The following is a 20,571-nucleotide window of genomic DNA, read 5'->3' on the forward strand; positions in this document are numbered from 1 at the left end:
TTACACCCAGTGCTTGCGGTGGGACAAAAATAAACAACAAAAATTTGACCGATAAGATGGACCGGCGCGCTTGGGAAATGTAACACACTTCACCGGTACACCTACTAATGGGGCACACATGCAGTTGATGGAATTTTAGTTCGCTGTTGCTTTGGCGACCTACAGCACACGTGTGACGCACGACTGTCAAGCGTTCGGGCTATTGCACCGAGACACTGGCCTCAATGCAACAAGCCGCTGCAATAACCGTACAACCTTGAACGTGGTGCTGCGCCCGGGACACCTTTTTATCGTTTCGAAACACATTATTGATCGCGTTCGGGAACAATGTGTGTGTGTGTGTGCAAGTGACCATGGCCGAGGGCATGGTATGGTTAGGTTGATATCCAGCAGCACCATGCATTACCAAATGAAATCATCGAATTGAGCGAGAGACACAGAGAGACAGATAGAAAATAAAATAAACTATAAATGGCTAAATTCTATTTCCATCGAATGGCTGTATAAAATGACAAAAAACTTGGGATGTTCGGGGATGGCGAACCATTCACCAAGCCCCCCCTTCCCCCCCCCCCTCCCGCGGCAAAGGGGATGTCAATTGAATGCTCTCCGCGGTTCGCGCACCCGCCGGCGTGTCTGTCTGGACGGTAGCGAGAATGCAATTAGTTTGAACATTATCGAGGTTTGTGCCGCCGTCATGGGAAGCCGAACAAAAGCAATCCACCCGCCCGTGGTACACATTTGCCAGTCAGTCAGTCCAGCCCCCAACTCCCGCAAGCGGTGAGTGTGTTGAACATGGAAGATAATAGTAAATCAGAGTCAAAGCACACAGAACTGTGAGAGGAAATTGCTGCAAATTGTTTAATGCTACTCCGGGTTGATGGTGTACGTGATAATTTAAAATTTTACATTTGATATGGAAATGAAAGAAAAACATGAAATACAGATAATAATTGGATTTTTTAAATTAAAGAAAATATGAAATTTATACTTTAGATTTTTTTAGATAAAAGTAAAATATACAGCAGCAGATATCTCAGTACAAGACCAGTATTTCATCTTTAATTTTGGGGCAAACAATCGGTTTGAGAAAACCATGCTCTGGGGACTTGCAAAGTAGAAAAAGAAAAACAGGTCTGGAAAGGTTTTGTAATATTCTGTGTGGAAACCATCATGTTTAAGTCGCATTACTCGTCATTTGGGACACAAGAGTTGCGTCCGACAGTTGAAACAAAATGAAATAGACAATGGTTGATTAAACTAAACCATGTAATGCGTGAAAAAGCAACCTAAATTTGCAAAATGGCACGAGTTTGTCATGCTTTTGCACCGCAACGCAAGCCTAAAACAAGACCGATAAACTACATCAATTAAGATCAATGTTCAGCGTCCAGACCAAACAAAGGACAAGGAAGAATACGAAAAACACAAACTAATTCGATAGAAGCACTGTCCTAGGATTAGAATGGAAGTAGCTGTCATCAAGGTGGTTAGGAAGCGGAATCGTCGAAAAATGGATCGTTCGAACCGAAATAAAGAACATGGGATACAAACCGTACAAGAAACGCAAGGTTCGCGGAATAACGGAGGCTACAAACCCTGAGGAGGCTGAATAAAATCAGAAAGGTATTGTTGCGATATAAGGACTTCCTTTTTTTTCTGTTGGGAAACTCTTTGTTTTGTTTCTTAGCTTACTGCAAACAAGGGCACAGTGTTCGAATTGATCAGCTGAGTTCTTCGACGTTCTGCAGCATCTTTTCATCCCAAATAAACATTTCGAGGTTCCAGAGGTCCGCATTCACGCGAAGGTTTTTTGCACCGGCATTTTGAGACTACTATGGGAGGGATTGAAAATGTATCGTGCGATCATTTTTCACAACTTTCGACGTGGACTATCAAGACAAGATTACTTTGAAGAACTCAAATCTTTGTATGGCGTAATGAACTGGTGTAATGAATTTAATCAATGACGAATTCCGAGAAAATCGTCCAAAAACGGCCGTTATGCATGAGAACATTGATGCCGTTCGAGATCTAATTGCACAAGATTGTCATGTGACATACGGCGAGATAGAAGCATCTTTGGGCATTTCTTCTACCAGCATAAACATTATTTTGCACAAACACCTGACCGTAAAAAAAATTTGTTGTCGTTGGATCCCGCGCAAGTCGACAATCGCTTAACAAAAAAGGCTCGTGTCGATTGGTGCAAGGAAATATTGCAAAAATACGGTCATGGTGCTTTAAAAGATGTTTATAAGATCGTCACAGGTGACGAATCATGGATCTATGCGTATGAGCCCGAAACAAAACAACAATCGACGGTGAGGGTTTTCAACCTCGAGGCAAATTCAACGAAAGTTATCCGTGGAAGAAGCACTTCGAAGTAAATTGTCGCCTGTTTCTTCGGCAAAACTGATCATGTGACGACTGTCCCACGTGAAGAACGTAAGACGATCAATTAGTGAATGGCACCATAATTCGTTCGCCAGAATTTCTTCGAAGAAATTTGAAAAACGAACCACCATGACCATTACAATGCGAGCTCTCACACATTGGCTATAGCCTTATAGCCCTGTCGATAAAAAAATGCTTGACCTACGATTTTTCCCCCCAGAAGATGCTGTTGAAGCGTTAAAAAACCACGTTTTTGAGGTAACTCAATCACAGTGAAAAAAAGTGTTTCGACAATTGGTTTGAGCACATTCAAAAGTGTATTACCGTGCTGGAGAATACTTTGAAAAATAATAAAACACTTTTTGACGACAAATATTAAATATTTATTATTAGGCCAGAAATATACATAGCAGTGGATAATATAAATCCAACCAACCAAACACAGATAGAACGGTGCATCATTGGCACTTATTTTCGAGGCTTTAATTGATGTTTCTAATTATGATTGCTCTGGATGAAGATATTTAAGCTATTTAACTACACTATTTTAATGTTATTTTGGCAAAATGTTTAACTCAAATTTGACAATACAGGTGTCTACAGCTCATTTCATTTATTTATTATTGAGTACGGCACGCCACCGCATAGTCAGCAGCTAAATTTTAATTATAAAACAATCTCATTTCTTTAATCTATTGTTTGCGGAATGAAATTTCAACAGCTCTATCAATTTGAGCGGTATGGTAGAAACAGTGTTCCTATATTCAGGTGAATGTTGCAATCTTCAACAGGTGCAAATTATTGGTAATCAAAACATGCAGTAAAATTGAACAGAACTTCGTATTATTTACATAGAGCATTATTTAATTTAATGTAAGCCAAACCAACAAAAAAAGTGAGGATTGTTTCGCTCCACTAATTTACGCCGTCTATCAGTAAGAAAGTGAAATTTTCATACCGTACAACTTAATCCTTTTACGCAAAAATAAAACCTCAACCATTCCGGATCATCGGTTCGAAACTCTGCCAACCGTGAACGTGACACGCAAAGCAATTCCGCACGAATCGAGGAAGGGAACGTACGTCAAGTCAAAAAAAGGTTTAGTTATTACTGTTTAACAATTATTTTTACCCTAGCCTAAGCCCCCTTGTCTGTTATCAGCTCTGTAACATCGGAAAAGACGAAAGAAATAACAAAAAAACTAGTGTGCGCGGTCATGTGTGCAGCTATCGTGCGGTAGTATATATTTAATTCCTTTTGATTGACTTACATTTCATCGACTCACCAATGGCCAGAAATGTAATGGTATGCCGGTTGGGTGGCGGAAGGAAATTAGAAATGGAGCGTGCAATACACCAAGTTGCACCCATGCTCCAGTCTACCATTGGCAAAGGTTATGTTGGCCGGGGCGGGCGGGAGAAAAAGAGCTCCGATGTCATAATGGGGCATGCATTAATTAATGTGCAAGGGCACGTGCGTTTATTCATTCATCCGTTTGGCTCAATTTGTCACTTCCGTTTCGATTGTACTGCCGGTCCAGGGCAAGTCTCGGTAGGCGCAAGCGTGTACAAAACAAAACCTCAAACCTTTTCACAACCATCAATCTTCCGTGCCTTGTACCAACCACCCTGAATCGAAATTAGCTTGGAGCAGCAGTGAAAAGCGACAACCTATGACCTTTTGTGTGCGTGTGCGAACGGCAACATTTGTTCACCGGGGGGTCGTGATTTATTTGCAGCCAACATCCCACACGCTTTTCCGTGGAAAAAATGTCGATCTGAAATTGGTGTCATGTAAATACTAATAAACTCCTATCTGCACATTTGTACCATTACCATGGCGCATCCGAACTCATCAAATAATAAATGGTGGAAAAAATACAACATGAACAGCGATGCGAATAAACGACAAACACCTCCATAAATCACCCAGGCATCGAACCAATTCTTACGCGGCAAATGTCATCGAAACGTAGCCTCTAACAATGAGCCGAAAGGACAAACAAAACGTAGAAGGATCTTGCACGCGCACACAAAAGCCCCAACTTATAATTGGCCAACACTATGTCGATATGAAAATCGAATAAATTTTCGTCAACAGCAATCCGGGAGTTGCCCTTGTTTCACTGAGAGAAGCTCAATTTTATGGCATCCAAACGATAAAGGGCAAACAAATAACAAGCTACAGAAAGCAAAACAAAACACCAAAAAAAAAAAAAATAGAGTCGAACAAAAAACACCCCCAACGACCTGTAATAGCGCCCTTCGTGCGCGTCTTTGTTGAACTTTACCACTTGCTACGGTCAGTGACTTTTCCCCCTTTTTTTGTGTGACACGCACACGATCGAATCGGGTGTGGGAGGGGGAGCAGCATAATTTAATACATATGCGTGTTTTGGGGTGGTGATGTCTAATCGTGAGTCCGGTTAAGGTGAGTTTTTCCGAGGTTCGGTGTGAATGTGTTGAATCATTGCTGTAAGTTGACATTTCGTTGAAAAGAAGGTGTGCAGTCAAACAAAACCGGGCCCTTGCCACCGGTGAACGGGATCATCGAGCAGAGTGTGGTAAGTGGTGGCTAAGAATCCGGGGTATAGACACACAAGTCAACAACATTCTCCCAGGACTGGAGTAGCTAAACCACAAAAGCTTACCGAACCGAACAATAATTGGTTCGAACGCTTTAGCGTGTGTTAGAGTGTCACGCAATGTGTTTGTTCGTACATTAGAGCATAAAGCGTGTTCGGGATTACATAAATAAATTTTCATAAGAACGAATTAAAAAAAACTTTTGTAAAGATTTTTCTAAAGTTTGCTTTAGAAAAACTTTTCTAAAGTATTTATCAAATTCGAGCCCTTCGAACACATTTTTTCGTAAGAAGGGATTGGTTCATATTTAAATCACCGGCGAGCTTGTTGATTGGATCAAGTGGAGTCCAACCTGTAGGGGATCGGATGCAGCCATGGATGGAAGAAAGCAGCCTTAGACTGAGTTTCCTGGAAAGAGATTTAATTGCGCCTGGCCATGTCAAACCATGGCCTTATTTTAGGTAACACCGACGCTCCTACTCTCCTATCCTTAGTCCCTTTTTATGCCCTCTCTCGCAACTTTGGAATCTGCGATCCTCAGTGTCTACCACGTCACCATACCCGCTGTGAATACAACCAAAGGCTCTTTACTTTCAAACCTTTACATGATAAGATTTTAATTTGTTTCCGCTGTTTTATTTCGTTATTTAGTCGACACAGATTCTCAAACTTCAAACCTTTTCCCCTTTGAAGCCCACTTTAAGAAAACAAAAAACCGAAAATTAAAACTATTAAGAAATTGGTGGCTATTGAAGAATAAAGAGTATAATTATGTCATAATCTTTTATGACAAAACCGACAGATTGACTGGGTTTTACGTCGAAGATCGTCGTCGAAGATTCGCAGCCATGAAAAAAATTTCCCAACTTAGGTGCTGAACTTGCTACTATTTTTTGTTAGAATTAGTTCTTTTAGTTCAACAATACCATGTATTTATTGTAATAAAAAGCTAAAACTCTAAAAATTTTAATGTACTTCAATAGGATACATTCAAACAATTGTTTTACAAAAGTTTAATACATGAATACATTGCAATTCATTAATAGTCCATCACATTTTAAGACATCCAACATAACCTAACAATAAACGTCCTTCATCTTTGAGCGATTAGGTAAAGTTTTTCTGCCCAACTTAATTAATGTGAAAAGTTAGACTCCCACATTTGGGGATACGTGTACGAAGCAACTCGAAAGTAATAGCAAGTCCCTAACGTGCTATCTCCATCCCCAGCCATGATCCCCCCCTCAGAGAGTGTGATGAAGTTTCGCACGCCATCGATCTCGCAAAAAGAAGAAGTTTTTTGCTAATGAATGACGTCACTAATCGATGTTTTATGGCACTAGCCGAGTCTCTCTAGAGGGATAGGTTTCGCAGGTTTACAACGAACACGACAAAAGCTCAAAATATCATTAAATCATCGTTTAGAATGCATTATTGTGACGGTTTGCTGCCGGAACGTTCTAATAATGTAGGAAAAAATACTAAAAATTCTCCCAAGCACCAGTAGGAAGTGGTGCAATACACGTGAACGGTGGGAAGCTGCTTTATTATTGAAATATAATTCAATTTCGTGCTAATGCATCCCATTCTACCCCTACACAAAACTTTCAAACCTAGCCTCCCACAGATACAAAGGTGCAGCAGCGGCAGCAGCACCAGCCGCGAGCAAATAATTAAATACAGAGGAAACAAACACAGCCATCGAATCGGAAATGTTGGTCCGGAACGTCGCCTAACGATCGGCCAGCAAGCAAACACAGTCACGAGTAGGAGAGCAGTGTCATCGAGTTAAGAAAAGAGTCTTACGCGATTGACGCGGCTTTCTGGTGATGCTAAATGCTTTCGCGCCATCAGGCTTACCAAGTACAGCTTGCCGTTTGTTCCTCAAACTGGTGACTCATCGTAGCTTGCTACTGAAAGATCAGAGGTGATAAGTGCAATTGCGACTGCATACCAGACTCATCTGATGCATCGGAAAGCGAAGAGGAACTCCTTTCTTTTGTGTTTGTTTATCGTGCATTCCGATGGCACTGAGCGGCCTAGAATAAAAATAGATAACAGGAATAGTTGCGTGGCGATGTGGCGCGAGACCTACTACCGAGGATTTCTAGCAGCTCGCCAATGGCAACGATTCAAGAGGCGGCATCATCCCACCGATCAATGACCGATCTTTTGTTGGATCGATTGTGAAGAATAAAGGAATTAAAAGTATTCTTCAAACTTCTTACAGGATTCGAATAACTTTACACTTTCAACTGATTTAGTTATAAATCAAAACCATCACCCAAAGCCCCGGAGTTCAGCACACCAACAGTCCATCGAAGTTCAAGTTGCGCCGTTGACCATCATCCCCACGTGATACATGGTTTCTCATATTTGCATATTTTTTATATTCCTATGCTCCCTGCTTCTTACTCTGTCACGCGACCAAACAACATTGAACTTGGATGCGTGGTGCATTAAGCCTTCCCGGATGTACACGATACTTTTTCAAACTCTCGACTGCATGGTGGGGTACGAACTTGAAACGTTCTTCAAAAATCCGATCCCTCCCCCCTCCCCACACCTTCCGAGGTGCAAAAACTACTCCTGCTCAAAGCTTCGTCCACCGCATCGTCACTGCCATGAAGTTCATCAAATCGACCATCTTAAATGGCTAAACAACGGCCATCTCTTTCGAAACGGTCGCGCGAGGTGCGCTCGCTTAGTGATGCAAAACGGTGTGACTACGAAGGCTGCCAGTAGTATTGTTTCTACCGTTGACCGGAACCGACGGCCTTGTGGTGTTTTGTGGTACTAGGCTAGTTTTAAGCGTAGTTACAGCACCGTAGTAGTTACGATACAACCAAGGGGAAGACCGTGACCAGAGCAGACGCTGACGAGGGTCAAAAGGTACTGCTTGTGTGCTCGTTGCTGGTGGGAGATCGTCGGATTTATCACGTGAATTGGCAGTGGATGTTTTGGAATGAAATCGTGACGACGTTACTGGACTGGAGTCGACTAGTCTATCCGCTGCTCAGAGAGCTCAGGTAACAATAAAATAATTTAGATTTATTTTAGTCATAATTTATTGCATTTCTTGGCTCAACATAGACAGTTGTCCTGTACTGAGAAAATAAAATTAAACAAAAGATTCATAATCAGGTAGAAAAAGAAAATAGTTTTAAAATAAGAGATGTTTGGGGAGTTTCAATCTAGTTGTTTGATATTTCTTTTGAACTAATCTATTAAAACTGTACATAAAAAGTCCTCTAAATTATCCTTCTCAACTGGTCAATCCTATAAGACTTATCATTCTGAAGCCTTTCGGCAATTATCTTTGGAATCGCTTGACATTTGCCAAAAACTTCTGATCTTCAAAACTACTACAGTAGATAACTGTAACTTCAAGGTAGGCACTAATCGCTATGCACAGAGTCAACCAAACAACAACCTTCATCGTGAATACGTAATTTGCATCACGGACGGAAGCAAACCGACGAGCACAATGTCAAGCGGATTAAAAAATCCTTCAACCATCACGGTGACACTTGTTTCGTCCTCGAAGACCAACCTATAGCTGGTAGCAAAAATAGTATGCAAAGTGCAAGATTCCACTTCCCAAGCTGCCCCACTAGAGGTGAGCTCAGGTGGGAATGCACGAATGCAATTTATCACAATCTGCTACCATCGAAAGCGAAGGTTGTTGTGTCGATTGTGTTGCACAACAAGCCATACAGGACGGGACTGAGAGATGGACGTGATGCGTGAAGGTGGTTAAATTAATATCCAGCCGGAAAGATTGCTGTGCTATCACACTAATGTGGCAGCAATGTTCGATTTATGGCACCGAATTCGTACCTTTGCCGGGAGGGCGACAATCTCATGTGGAAATGTTACATTGAACATTGAATTGCGGTTGAATTGTTTCACATCGTGGTGCGAATGGTTTATATCTTTTAAAGCAATGCGATATTTTATGGCAGTTTTCCTGCAGCTGGAATTTGAGCAGGTATTTCACCTGAGGCTATAATAAAGTTGTGTGCAGAAAGCGAATCAAAATACAATAAATTAAGTTGTATTTAAAAAAAAAAGTAAGTCTAATGAAAACCTGAACGCTTTACTTTGAAAATAAAATGCAAGCAGTTGCAAAATGAAATGCAAAATTTAATAAACATCCTGTGCAAATGGGGTGTGCCAATTTTGTATCTTCTTGCTTCTAGGCCGCCTTACCTAAAATGAGAAAAATGAAACAAAATAAAGAATTAGATTTTATATTGAAAAGTATCTGGTTTTTGTTGTTTCATATATTTAATTTATATTTTAATTGGTTTTCTCGATATAATCCCTAGAACATATCATAAACGATTACACATGTTCTATGATTGCTCCTCCAAATGTATGCTCTTGACACGGACCCGGCTTCTTAAAACCGATCATAGCCCCGCAGTCAACCATATGCAAAACACATTTCAATTCTCGCACACCAATCGCACGTACCGGGGGGCTGACGGGGTCTGGTTGGCGGTAGCCGATGGGAAAATTTCCGTTTTGGCGACGCAATAAAACGCAGATGATTTATAGATACGGCGGCTGGTACATGTCACTGACAAGGAATAAAATAAACCATCCGAGGCAATCGGAGCGCCAAGCGAAGAAGCAAAATGGTCATCATGTGCAAACCTAGATTTTCTATAGCGTCTATCGTCTTTTATACACGATTTTGAGAAGAGTCCCCATTAAATATGTTCCATCCGATCGTTTACTGTGCTGTCCCGAGCATAATACACGCACACGGAGCTGTGTAATCGCGAGTGTGTTAGGAATGACGCAGTTGAGGCATTAAACGTGCCTGGGCCTGGCCTGGAGACATGAACGTGTACGGAAGTAACGAAAAAAAGGGGTCAAATTTTCCGCTTCGATTCATGTAATGCAAATTTGTCACAATACACGCATAAGAACAGTCTTAAAAATCATCCAACCACCTTGTGGTCCTCGCCTCCCCTTTCTTAAGCTTGACCTTATCGAGTGCGTTTTGATTTGTCGGATTAGTTACCGAAATGATTCCAATTACAAAAATCAACCTAAACCACCATCACGACGGGATCAATGATGCGGAAAACCAAGACACCGTCGTAAACGGCTCAATCGAACCATTCCCTCCGTTTCGGGGGGGTGGAGAGACTCATGACGTTAAATCACACTTGCTTAGTTGCGATCGAGTGACGCAACCTCATTAGAGATCGAGACACACTGCAGAGACGTAACGTGCTGGTACTGTACCGTTGTGACACCGAGGTTGTGATGAAATCGGGAGTAAAATCGTTGCATCTCGATCTCTCCTTGCGATCGTTCGTCGGGGTTTTTGTTTACCAGTTTAAAGCAGAACATCAAGCTCTTCAATTACTTCTTTTTTATTGAGAATGAACGATCTTTAAACACACTTAAAAGGGTTATTATTTCGCGCCAGTTATACTCATCCCGTTTAACACACACATCAAAAGCCCTTTCACACCACATGTCCGAGAAAAATTGATGAGCGAACTTTATTACAAACAAAAAATCCCCCTCTAAAACACCTCGGCACATTCTCAACGGGCATTGTTTCAAATATGATGGGATCATTCCACATTCCACGATATTTCACTTTCAGCTGCGGAATGTACCATCACTACCCGTTTGATGGCTTTCACAGGCTGGGCCGCAATAGCCGTGCCGAAGCGCACACCAGCGAACAAACGAATTTGGGAAGATAAATATTTAACTAACCCATTTTCAACAGCGATGAAAAACTGCTCGACCAGAATGAACAGGAAAATACTCCAAACACCAAGGGAAAAGGAGTGTGCGTGTGAGAATACAAAGCACACGAGTGGTCTACTGGCTTTCTTAAGAAGCTGCCAAGAATATTAAAGTATGTTTTACTACTGACCCACATTTGGACGACGTCGTGCGAGAAGAGTATGGACACGATCTGGGCGCAGTTTTGATTTTGGCCAGTATGGTAGTAAAACTGTTTTTCCTGCTTTGATCAATCGTAGCTCATTGCAAAAGATGTTTTCTGTATTTTTTCGTAATACAGACCTTTTATATTTTGCGAAAATTTGTTTTTCACGTGTATGATTTAAGTGGTATATTCGAGGAAAGTGTTTCCATCTAATTTCAAATTAATATTTCAATCTTTATAGTATCACCATCGTCGATTTCTTCTTCGCCTTAATTCACTTAAGAAGAAGTACTTCTGTCTACTTGGTGGTCATGCTAATGCCGGCCAGATAGTGGCTTCATTGGAATTATACAACATACCAACGTAGGAGAATAGTCGATCCTATAGGACGGATAGGATTAGGACGGATAGGACCGGATGGGATTCGATACCCGCCGTCCTATCGTGTCGTCCGACGACGTTATCAACAGGAAAATAGACTGCCCTTGATTCATTCATGTAATAAAGTTATATACAATGTAATTAATTCTTGCTTGGTTAAAGAAGAAAATTGATTTTATTTATTTTATTTATTTATTTACAAATAGATTTTATTCGTTACTTATTTATGGCGTATTTTGAAGAGTAATGTCAACTTATCTTTTGATTTACTGGAGAACCTTTTATGGATGGAACCATTTAAAAAAAAAGGATTCTATTCGATTTCCACCCATAAACAAACAGATCAATGTTTTCAGGCGTTTAACAATGCTTCTCACCTATTTGATTTTCATCTTTCCCACCAGTCTTTCCAACGCCTCCTACTACAATTCTTTGATTCGTTCTTTCCATCCGCGTAGTAGTTTTTCCTTTCTGTGTTTTGTTTCTGCAATGCCTAGTTTGAGTGAAGCCTATCAATTGTCGTCCGGTTTAGCCTCTGTGTATTTAGTTTAGTTTAATTTTTAAATTATTTAGCAATTAATTCACCTATATGTAGCCCTAGCGGCAGATATTTCGTTTGAAATAAATAGATAAATAGATGAATAGAAAAAGAAAAAAAATATGGAATTTTCTTTAGAGAAAAAGCTATGATAGCCCATTATTTTAGAAAATAAAAAATTTGCATACAAAAACGAAAACTGTGTACTCAACTAGCTACTTCTATTTATTTGCTTAATTTATCGGTAGATTGAACGGGTCAAAGTTATGGAAATTTTTCATTGGATTGTTGGAAAAATTAAGTGTTCATTAGCTTCCCATTTTCCCATTCCAAATCCTCCACCTAATCTACAAAAACAAAAAGCATTTGGAACTACCTGACAAAACATGAAATCAAAACTGAGGTGCGTCCCTTTCACTACTAGCGAAACCCATGCTCTCCGATCCACTTCTGAATGATTTATGAAAGTGCCCATTTTCCATCCCCCAACACACAACCTACCCAATCATCATCGCCTGCATTGGGCTGCATCAAACATGATGTGCACTTATTTCTAATCGTAGGCCTGGGCGATCCACTCGCATACCACCGGTTGAAGAAGCGAGGTGCGTCGAGGACCGCTCGACTTTTGATTTCACCAGCGCTCTACCATACCGGTAGCAAAAAAAACAAAAAACAAAACTGGCACGCAATGCACCGGTCTTTCCATGTGCTGGCGAGTGCAATCAGGCGATAAAACGTGCTCGCAATTCTAGTTATCTTGCTACCATTGCACCCGCATGCACCACGCCCCGGCGAGCTTTTTGTGCTGGCTTTTATCAACAACACAGAAACCCGAACGTCGCTGATATATTGGCGAGCGTGTCACCTCGATCCGAGCCGGGTCGACGAGAGGAAAGGAAATCCGGAGCCGATTGTTTGCACAACTGCAACTGTTGTTTGATGCAGGAAGACGACACACATAAAAAAAAGCAAGAGTATCGTCCGACAAAATGGGTAAGAGGAATTGACGCGTGCACGCGCTGCTATGTCTGAAGCTCCCGGGATCATGCCCCGTAGACGGACCCACTGATCAACCGCGCTCAATCGTCAATGTTTGTCCCGCGGCTTGGTTCCGCAATATCCGCCCCATAAAAAAAACGACACTTACAGCTGGACAAATGGACAAACACTTTCCATGGAGCCCCACTGTTTAGTGTATCTCTCTGCCCCGTTCCGGGCATGTGACCGTTTCGGAGTGGTAATTGATTTGCCCAATCGCTTTTGGATGCTTCCAAGTAGAGAAGCGTGTCTCGGGCAAGCTCAATATGGTTGGTGAATTGTCCATAAACCTTGGAATAGTGGAAGATCCTGTACTACTACCTTAATGCCCTAAACCAGAACCGGATAGCTTCCATAAACATCTTGAACAGGATGAAAGTCGTAGTAGAAAACTTCCTCCAAAGCAACTAAAAAGTTCGACCCATAAACTCGTGCCGTCCAAGCTTCTCCCAAGCACTGCATCCATACACGTGATGTCGAAGCCACGAACCACACCGGATGTTCAATAAAGCTGGCCACATATTTTCATAACACGGGCGAACGGGCAATGAATTGCATTCCCAATGTGTTTTTTTTAAGTGACAGAACTATCATGTGATAGTAACAGAGGGTGTCTGTGTATGCAGCGGTGTAATTAGCCGACAGGGTAGAAAACGTGTGATTAAACGAGTATCAGTTCAGGTAATGGGAGGCCATTTTTAATAATACCATAAAGCAGTACACGGCAAGTGGAGGTGGAGGATGCGTTTGACACAGTGTAATATTCACCTGGATTGTTGTAAATATTTTCTTAATGGTGTGAGATTTTGAAACGATTCGCGAAGGAATGATGTCGCACGACATCTTTTTCAAATTAACGTTGGAGTGTTTTGCTTGATTTTCATCGTTATTTTGTGTTTCTTTTAATGATCAGTTACTATCTATTTTTGTTGACGTTTTATATAATTTTGTTACGAATAGTTTTTTTAATTCGTCTATTTTTATGGTTTTTGTTCTGTTTTCGTCCAGTTTTTGTAAATAGTTTTCACTTAGCCCATTTGCCTATGCCTATTTATCATTTCTAAAATTTTTATGTTCCATACCTTCTAATTTTCTTCTTTTGGTTGTGTTCCAAATTTTGTAGTGAATATTACATCTGATTTTACTCTACTTATTAGTTCTATTTTGTTTTCAGTTTCTTAGTGTTCTAGTTTTCTCCTTTGAAGATGATTTATAATTTTTCCCATGATCTTTTTACGATCTTTTCGATTGTGTGCACCACAGAAGAAAAAACATAACTTTGAATTAGAATTTCACGTTTCTTAAATAATTTTCTGTAAGTATAACGACTTGCGATGTTTTTAAACGTATTTTTTTTATTTTTATATGACGGCTCTACGCCGTATGGTCAATTGATATGTATTTATTTGCCTATTTTTAATGTACTGATCTGCAAAACTGGATCGACTCCTAACTACATACTTTATTTTATTTTACATATAAATTTGTTTCCTTGTGCTCCGGCCGGCATCATGATTTGACTAAACCAAATGATTCATGTAACCATGTGCGCACAACTACAATCTATGCAAATCTACCACAACAAAAGCATTAATTTTCCCAGACCCTACCACAACGAACGTTAAAGAACCGCACTGAACCTAACAAAACCCAAGCCACGTGAGTGCTTTCGTTTCATTCAACACAAAACCTGGGCCGGAAATCCCGGATCGCGCGGTAAGCAAATCCGATCGGTGAGAGATTCGTCTAACTAATTACATTTGTTTGATGCTCGGTTTTTTCTTCTCCTCGTTTTATCCGCACTAAATTACATTGTGAACTGGTCGGATCACTCGCCGTGGTTGCATGGCAAACTAGAGCAAAGCTCATAACGCCAGCGAACCTTAACCGAGAGCCCTGCTCCGCAACAAGAAGAAAAAAAATGGTAGGGATAAATGCAATACAATTTTCCCTTCCACACACAAATGACCCACGTTCACGATCGGCAAAAGTGCGAAAACGAGGAGAGACACCATTGTGCACACGGCAAAGCTGAAAGGGACAGTGGAATCGTGGAGGAGGCAATCGAAAGCGTACACGCGCGTTCGCACAACAATTAACTTTCGGGCGTAAGAGCCGCACCACAACAACAGCGCTGCTCGCAATTGCGTGAGTAAAAATGTAAAGCAGAACACATTGATTTTTCTCGCCATCTTTCGGAACCGTTTTGGAAGGTTGAATTGTGGAAGAAGAATGCGTGAGAGCTGGCGGGAACAACTGAATGAGCAATAAAAAAAAAGGCTAATCGAACGTTCGTAACTATTCTCTCACGTGCCTTCTCGGGGCACGACTACCTTGAATCAACTGGAACTTCTAATTAAACTTAAACAAGTTTTTAATGTTTAAAAAAAACGACTAAACCGTCACTTGATTCTTGTGGAAAAGCAAAAAAACCAAACACACAAGAAATGACAGTTTAAAAACACTTGAAAGGTCATTTAAGACGTCACTGGAGCGTGCTTAAAAACGGCAACTAAATGGGAAAAAAAAAGATTCCAACGCCTTTTTTTGGCTTTGGAACCATAAATGGAACAGCCAGAAGAAGGGAATTACATAAGACGTCATGTTCGTTTGGAGTGGTGATGATGCTGATGGTGAAAATGGGGTTTTATTTTCCCCGGCTCTCCCAACACTGCCACCAGCAACGTGTGCCGCTCCAAGCATCCCACTTTTTCCGCACCCGGCTGCCGAAAACGGGAACCTTCCATTTCGACCGCAAGAAGCATTACGTCAGCAGTGCACGGAAGCGATGACGTATTTGGAACTTTTATCGGTACTGTTCCGGTTTTTCGCATCCGATGCAACCGACTATTTTCTTCCTGCACTCAACTAAAGCAGAACAGGACGTACCAGGCTGGCAGAAGAAGAAATGCCCGTTTTGATAACGAAATGCAATACTATCCGGTTCAGCTAAATATAAAGCCTGACAAAGCGAGCACGCGATCGACAAAAGCGACATCATGTCGGATCGTGTTGTCAACCGCCAACGGACCTGGAAGGTATGCACAAATGCACAAGCCAAAAAATCGTTCAAACGATGACGCTGGCAGGTTTACCTTGGAGTGGAAACCCGTCTGGCTACTGATGTCCCCATTTTCCGACGCCTTTTTTTTTTTTTTGTGTTATTGTTAGTCTTTCCACGGCTCGAAACAGTTTAATGTTTCGTAATTATGAAGTGCACAGAAAAAAAAGACACGAGATAAGAGCTCCGGGTTGAATTGAACCAACAAGGATAATTACGTAGCGAACGTGTCACGTGCGAACTGTAAATACATTTTTACCTTCTTCGATGCTCGATTTTCTACCCTTAGAACGATGGAAAGTGGAAAGAACTCGAAGCACAAGCAACCAACCAATAACGTTCCAATGCAAACAACCCTTTTGAGTGGCCCATTACGGCACAGCTCACAATAAAAAAGCTCACGAATCACACGGTCGTATCGTAAGCACGCTTCGGTAAGATGTCCACCGGCATTTTTGGAGAGCTTTATCTTTACCTATGAGCACCCGATGACATTCGCCAATGTAGTGTTTTATCTTGTTTTTGTTTTGCGTTGCTTATTAGTTTGATGTCAATGCCAAAAACGAGGTTCTGATTATGCTAAAGGTCGCCTTTGGCCAAGGTCAACCTATCGGAAATGTCTCAATAAAAACATCGGAAAGGCGGTAACTCGAAATGAGTGTTAGAGTGTGTGTGTGTTTTTTCCTGCCTCTTTTTTTGAACTACTGCAAGGCAACACAGGGCCCGAGCATGGAATTTGTTCGATATGCGCCTTATACGGTGCCCGGTGTAGCATGTGATTGATTGACAGGTTTTGTTTGCAAATGGAATTAAAATTGTGCTTTTTGTCCCGCTGCTTGATCTGGGTGAATGGCGATAAATTATACGGCCTAGATAGTCGGTAAGGCTGGGTGAGGCTTCAACGTACTATTTCTGAAGCAGGTAGCAAAACCGATCAACATACAAAGTAAGATAGTTGATTTGAGAGCAGATTCAGTTTTGAATTCTTTAGGTTTACTCATGAAAAGGTCTGTTTCGTAGTGATATAATCCAATCTTTTTGACAATTCAGGATTAATTGAACAATACATTAAATTAGTTTTACCACAAAACCCCCTTATTCCAGAACATTTTTGCAGTATGCTTATTAAGATTTCGTACGTATTATAACACACTGAATTTCTGAAGATTGTTCCACTTTATTTGGACTTTCAGTATTTCAGTAAATTTAAATTGCGTTATGTCTATTAGCTCCTGAATGTATGCAAATTATGGTATTTCAATTTCAGCAAATGATGATTTGTTGACAAATTCAAATATTTGATATGTTAATGAGTGTATACAGTTTTTTTTGTTTGCTTATAGGTGCTTTGATTTAAAGACACAATCATTCTGAATGAAGCTGGAGGATCAAAGCAAGTTTTAGCATTAGAAGACGCATGTCCCAAGTTAAAATTAATTCTTTATTTAATATTGCACAACACAAATAAACAAAAGTTACTTGTAAAACAGTTTATCGGCCCCATTTGTTGCGCACCATTAACTACGACAGCAATGCACGTGAATGCTCATAAATAAACATAATCATTTAATGGCTTTACATCATGTGAATTAGCACATGGATTAAAAAGTTGAGGTTCGCGTTGATGTTTCGTGCTGATCGCAAACACCTGATACCAGCTATTTTCTTTATCGATTTAAATGTCTAATTCAATTTAAGTTTTTTTTTTCTTTTTAAAAAGTTTAATCTAGCTTCGAACGAAATTTCAACCTGTCAAAAGAAGCCATACTGCTAACAACACGCACGTAAAAAACGATAAAATCTATGTCTGTTGCTAATCTAACGCAATTCAATACATTTCGAAGTTAACAACACGGTGTAAAATTCTTGTGACACTCATGAGGGGGGAGCATTACAAAAACCGCAAACCGTCTGTTGCTATCTGGTGCAGAGGTTAAATCACGTCCCAAAGACATCTGCAGCGTCGCCAATCTGCAACGCCGCGTGTATGTTGCAAAAAAAAAAAAAAAAACCCCGTCCGGTTACGACGGGTGCTACCGTATCGGATTACTGCCATCGACATGGGCCAACCTGTCGAATGTGAACCACAGCAAGCACACCAAGGCCAGTCGGGTCCATCGACCGAAAATCACCGGCCGAAGAAGCTCCAGTTTGCAAACCCGATTCCGAGCAAAATAACTGACATCTCCTGACGACCTGTCGGTGAATGACCGTGCGTAAATGATGCTCCCTTAACGAGCAGTGGTAATCTCTTGATGGCTTGCGATAAGAACACGCCAAGAAAGAATGCACTGAAATAGACGTGACAGTCGTCTTGTCTTCTCTATTCCAAACTGCTAACAAACTAACCAAGCAGCTTAAGCATAGAATGTCACGCATACACAGCATTGGAAGCAAAAACCACGAAAATCATTATTCTAAAAGCCACTACACGGTTAGGTCTGCCGAGCACATGAGCATAAATTGTCCAAAAACGAACTAACGGTGAAAAGCCGATCGGCGATTGGTTCAAACCCCCGTCTGCCTTGCGCTCGTGGCTAAGAATAGAGTTCCGCACTTGTCGGCCAGCGAGGCAAGGGACAGGAACTCGCCACACAAGAACTGCCGGGACGCGAACGCCAGGGAATGTCATTAAAAATAAACCATCCATTCCGTCGTGTTCCATTGCCTCGTGGGTCGGGATCCACTTATCCCGCGGTGTGTGGATGAAAATTTCAGTGTCAAATGTGTTGCATAGTTTTGGTGTGTTTGGATTGGTTTAGACAAACACGACACGGCGGCTTCCACATCTACCGAGCAGCGACGGAATTGATTTCAGATTCCACGTTGCGCCACAAACGATTGGAAATGGTTTCGAAAAAGGATTTTTAGCAGAAAAGTGGTGGAGTGTTTTGAAATTCCTAAACAAGGCAACTTGTCCAAATAACGGTTAGCAACAGGAAAGAGGAAAAACATTCTTCGGTGAAATGATTCGATTGCGTACCCATGTTTAAAATCTTGTCAGACGTGCGATTCCAATTTTATGAGTCCATCTATTACATCCTCATACGGACGCGCTCTGTCCAGTTTCCCTCGTTCCTAGGATTTCAAAAACTCGAAAGAATCGACTTAAAACCACCCACATGAGGGCAGGACAGCGAAACATCACCCAGCGACAACATAATTCAGGGGCACCACAATCAACAGTCGCGTTGGAACAGCCAGGTTTGAAAATGCGAAAAGCCGCCAAAGAGTCCAGAGAGTCCGGAAATCTTCGGCACTGTGCGGCGGCTTTCACACGCAATCTTTGTACCGGTGTGGGCTGATGTACGACGGGGGCTAAAAATAGTTCAAGGTTGCGCGTACATGGGCCTGGGATGGATGGAAATTTGGAAATCCGATCGCAAACCCAAACATGGAGGAATGCTATTTATAGGGTTGCCGGCCACAGGTTCATATGCCGTCTTAGGGTTTTTTGAAAAGAATTACGTAAAATAGGGGAGCAGCGAAATTAACGTTCGAGAAAAATCGATACATCTTGCTGAAGAAGCATGATTATAACCGTCTATAATTTTTTAACGTTTTTGATTCGCTTGGTTTAAAGTTCAGAGTTTAAATCGCAATTAAACTTAATATGCAATTTAAACATATGAGCAGTGATTTATTGCTCTACTTTCGGTTGGTGCAAAAAAAAAAACTCCTGAAAGTATACGAACAACATTCTTCTGGACACTTGGGAAGTCTAGAAGTCCTGAAGACTATGTGGGTTATTTTTAAAAAAATATTACAAACATCCAGAAGTGAAAACCAACGGCTTTTACCATATTTTAATTACAAAATATATTATCCATCTTGTTACTATCTTTCACAACTCTAAATGAATCCCTAATGATTTGCAACACAATATTCAAACTACAAATAGCAATGTCCTTGCACGGTGCATCGTTCATTGATAAATTAATTCATTGCACACAACTACAACGCCCTTCCCTTCCTAGGTTACGCCCGCAGACAACCGCGCCAGACCGTTTCCAGCTGAAAGTATCACCCTGTTGTTCAAACCGAACTAGGTCATGTGGTCATTTGCTCACGCCTTATGGACGACGAATGAATGGAAAGCATCGTAGCCCTCGTCACCAACATCTGAATGCCCTCCGACGGGCATCGACTTGTTGTTATTCACTGTACGTTTTAGAGGAAGTGCAATCCGGTCTCCCTTTTTCGTTTGTAAACAACAGTCTAAGATATTCCATTCTTAAACCTTCGACGTAGAATAGCCGCCAGAAAATAGACCCGCCATTAGGAATGGAATATACGATTCCGATTCCATAGTGTGAGCCTTCTCTCTTGTACAAAAGAAGAAAAGAAAAAAAATCATATCCGGCTTAAGCGTTTGATATGTCGCAAGAGCTCACTTATTCTTCTGCACCATAAATATAACTTTATCTTCGCCCAAACATTGATAGCAAACGGAAACCCAAACGGATCGCGGCTGTTCACAGTTCTTACTCTCGCTGGGGATGGCATATTTTCTCCATTTGCGTCTCAGAGGCGCGTCCGCATCCGATCCGAACGATACGCTCGTGCATACCTTTTGCCTATGCAAATGAGTTCAACTTTAGCTAAACACAGAGAGTCGCAGTCGAATCGCTTTTCCCGTCC

At 41.2% G+C, this 20,571-nt stretch overlaps 2 protein-coding genes across 5 annotated transcripts in view; one reads left to right on the forward strand and one right to left on the reverse strand.

The window, feature by feature from the left end:
• Window positions 1-20,571, forward strand: part of LOC126565670 (thioredoxin-2-like) — a 286,777-nt gene that overhangs the window by 104,162 nt on the left and 162,044 nt on the right. The gene's annotated exons all lie outside the window — the stretch shown is intronic.
• Window positions 1-20,571, reverse strand: part of LOC126563944 (mucin-5AC) — a 38,010-nt gene that overhangs the window by 12,631 nt on the left and 4,808 nt on the right. The gene's annotated exons all lie outside the window — the stretch shown is intronic.

Source organism: Anopheles maculipalpis, chromosome 3RL (assembly GCF_943734695.1).
Source record: "Anopheles maculipalpis chromosome 3RL, idAnoMacuDA_375_x, whole genome shotgun sequence".
Taxonomy (NCBI): domain Eukaryota; kingdom Metazoa; phylum Arthropoda; class Insecta; order Diptera; family Culicidae; genus Anopheles; species Anopheles maculipalpis.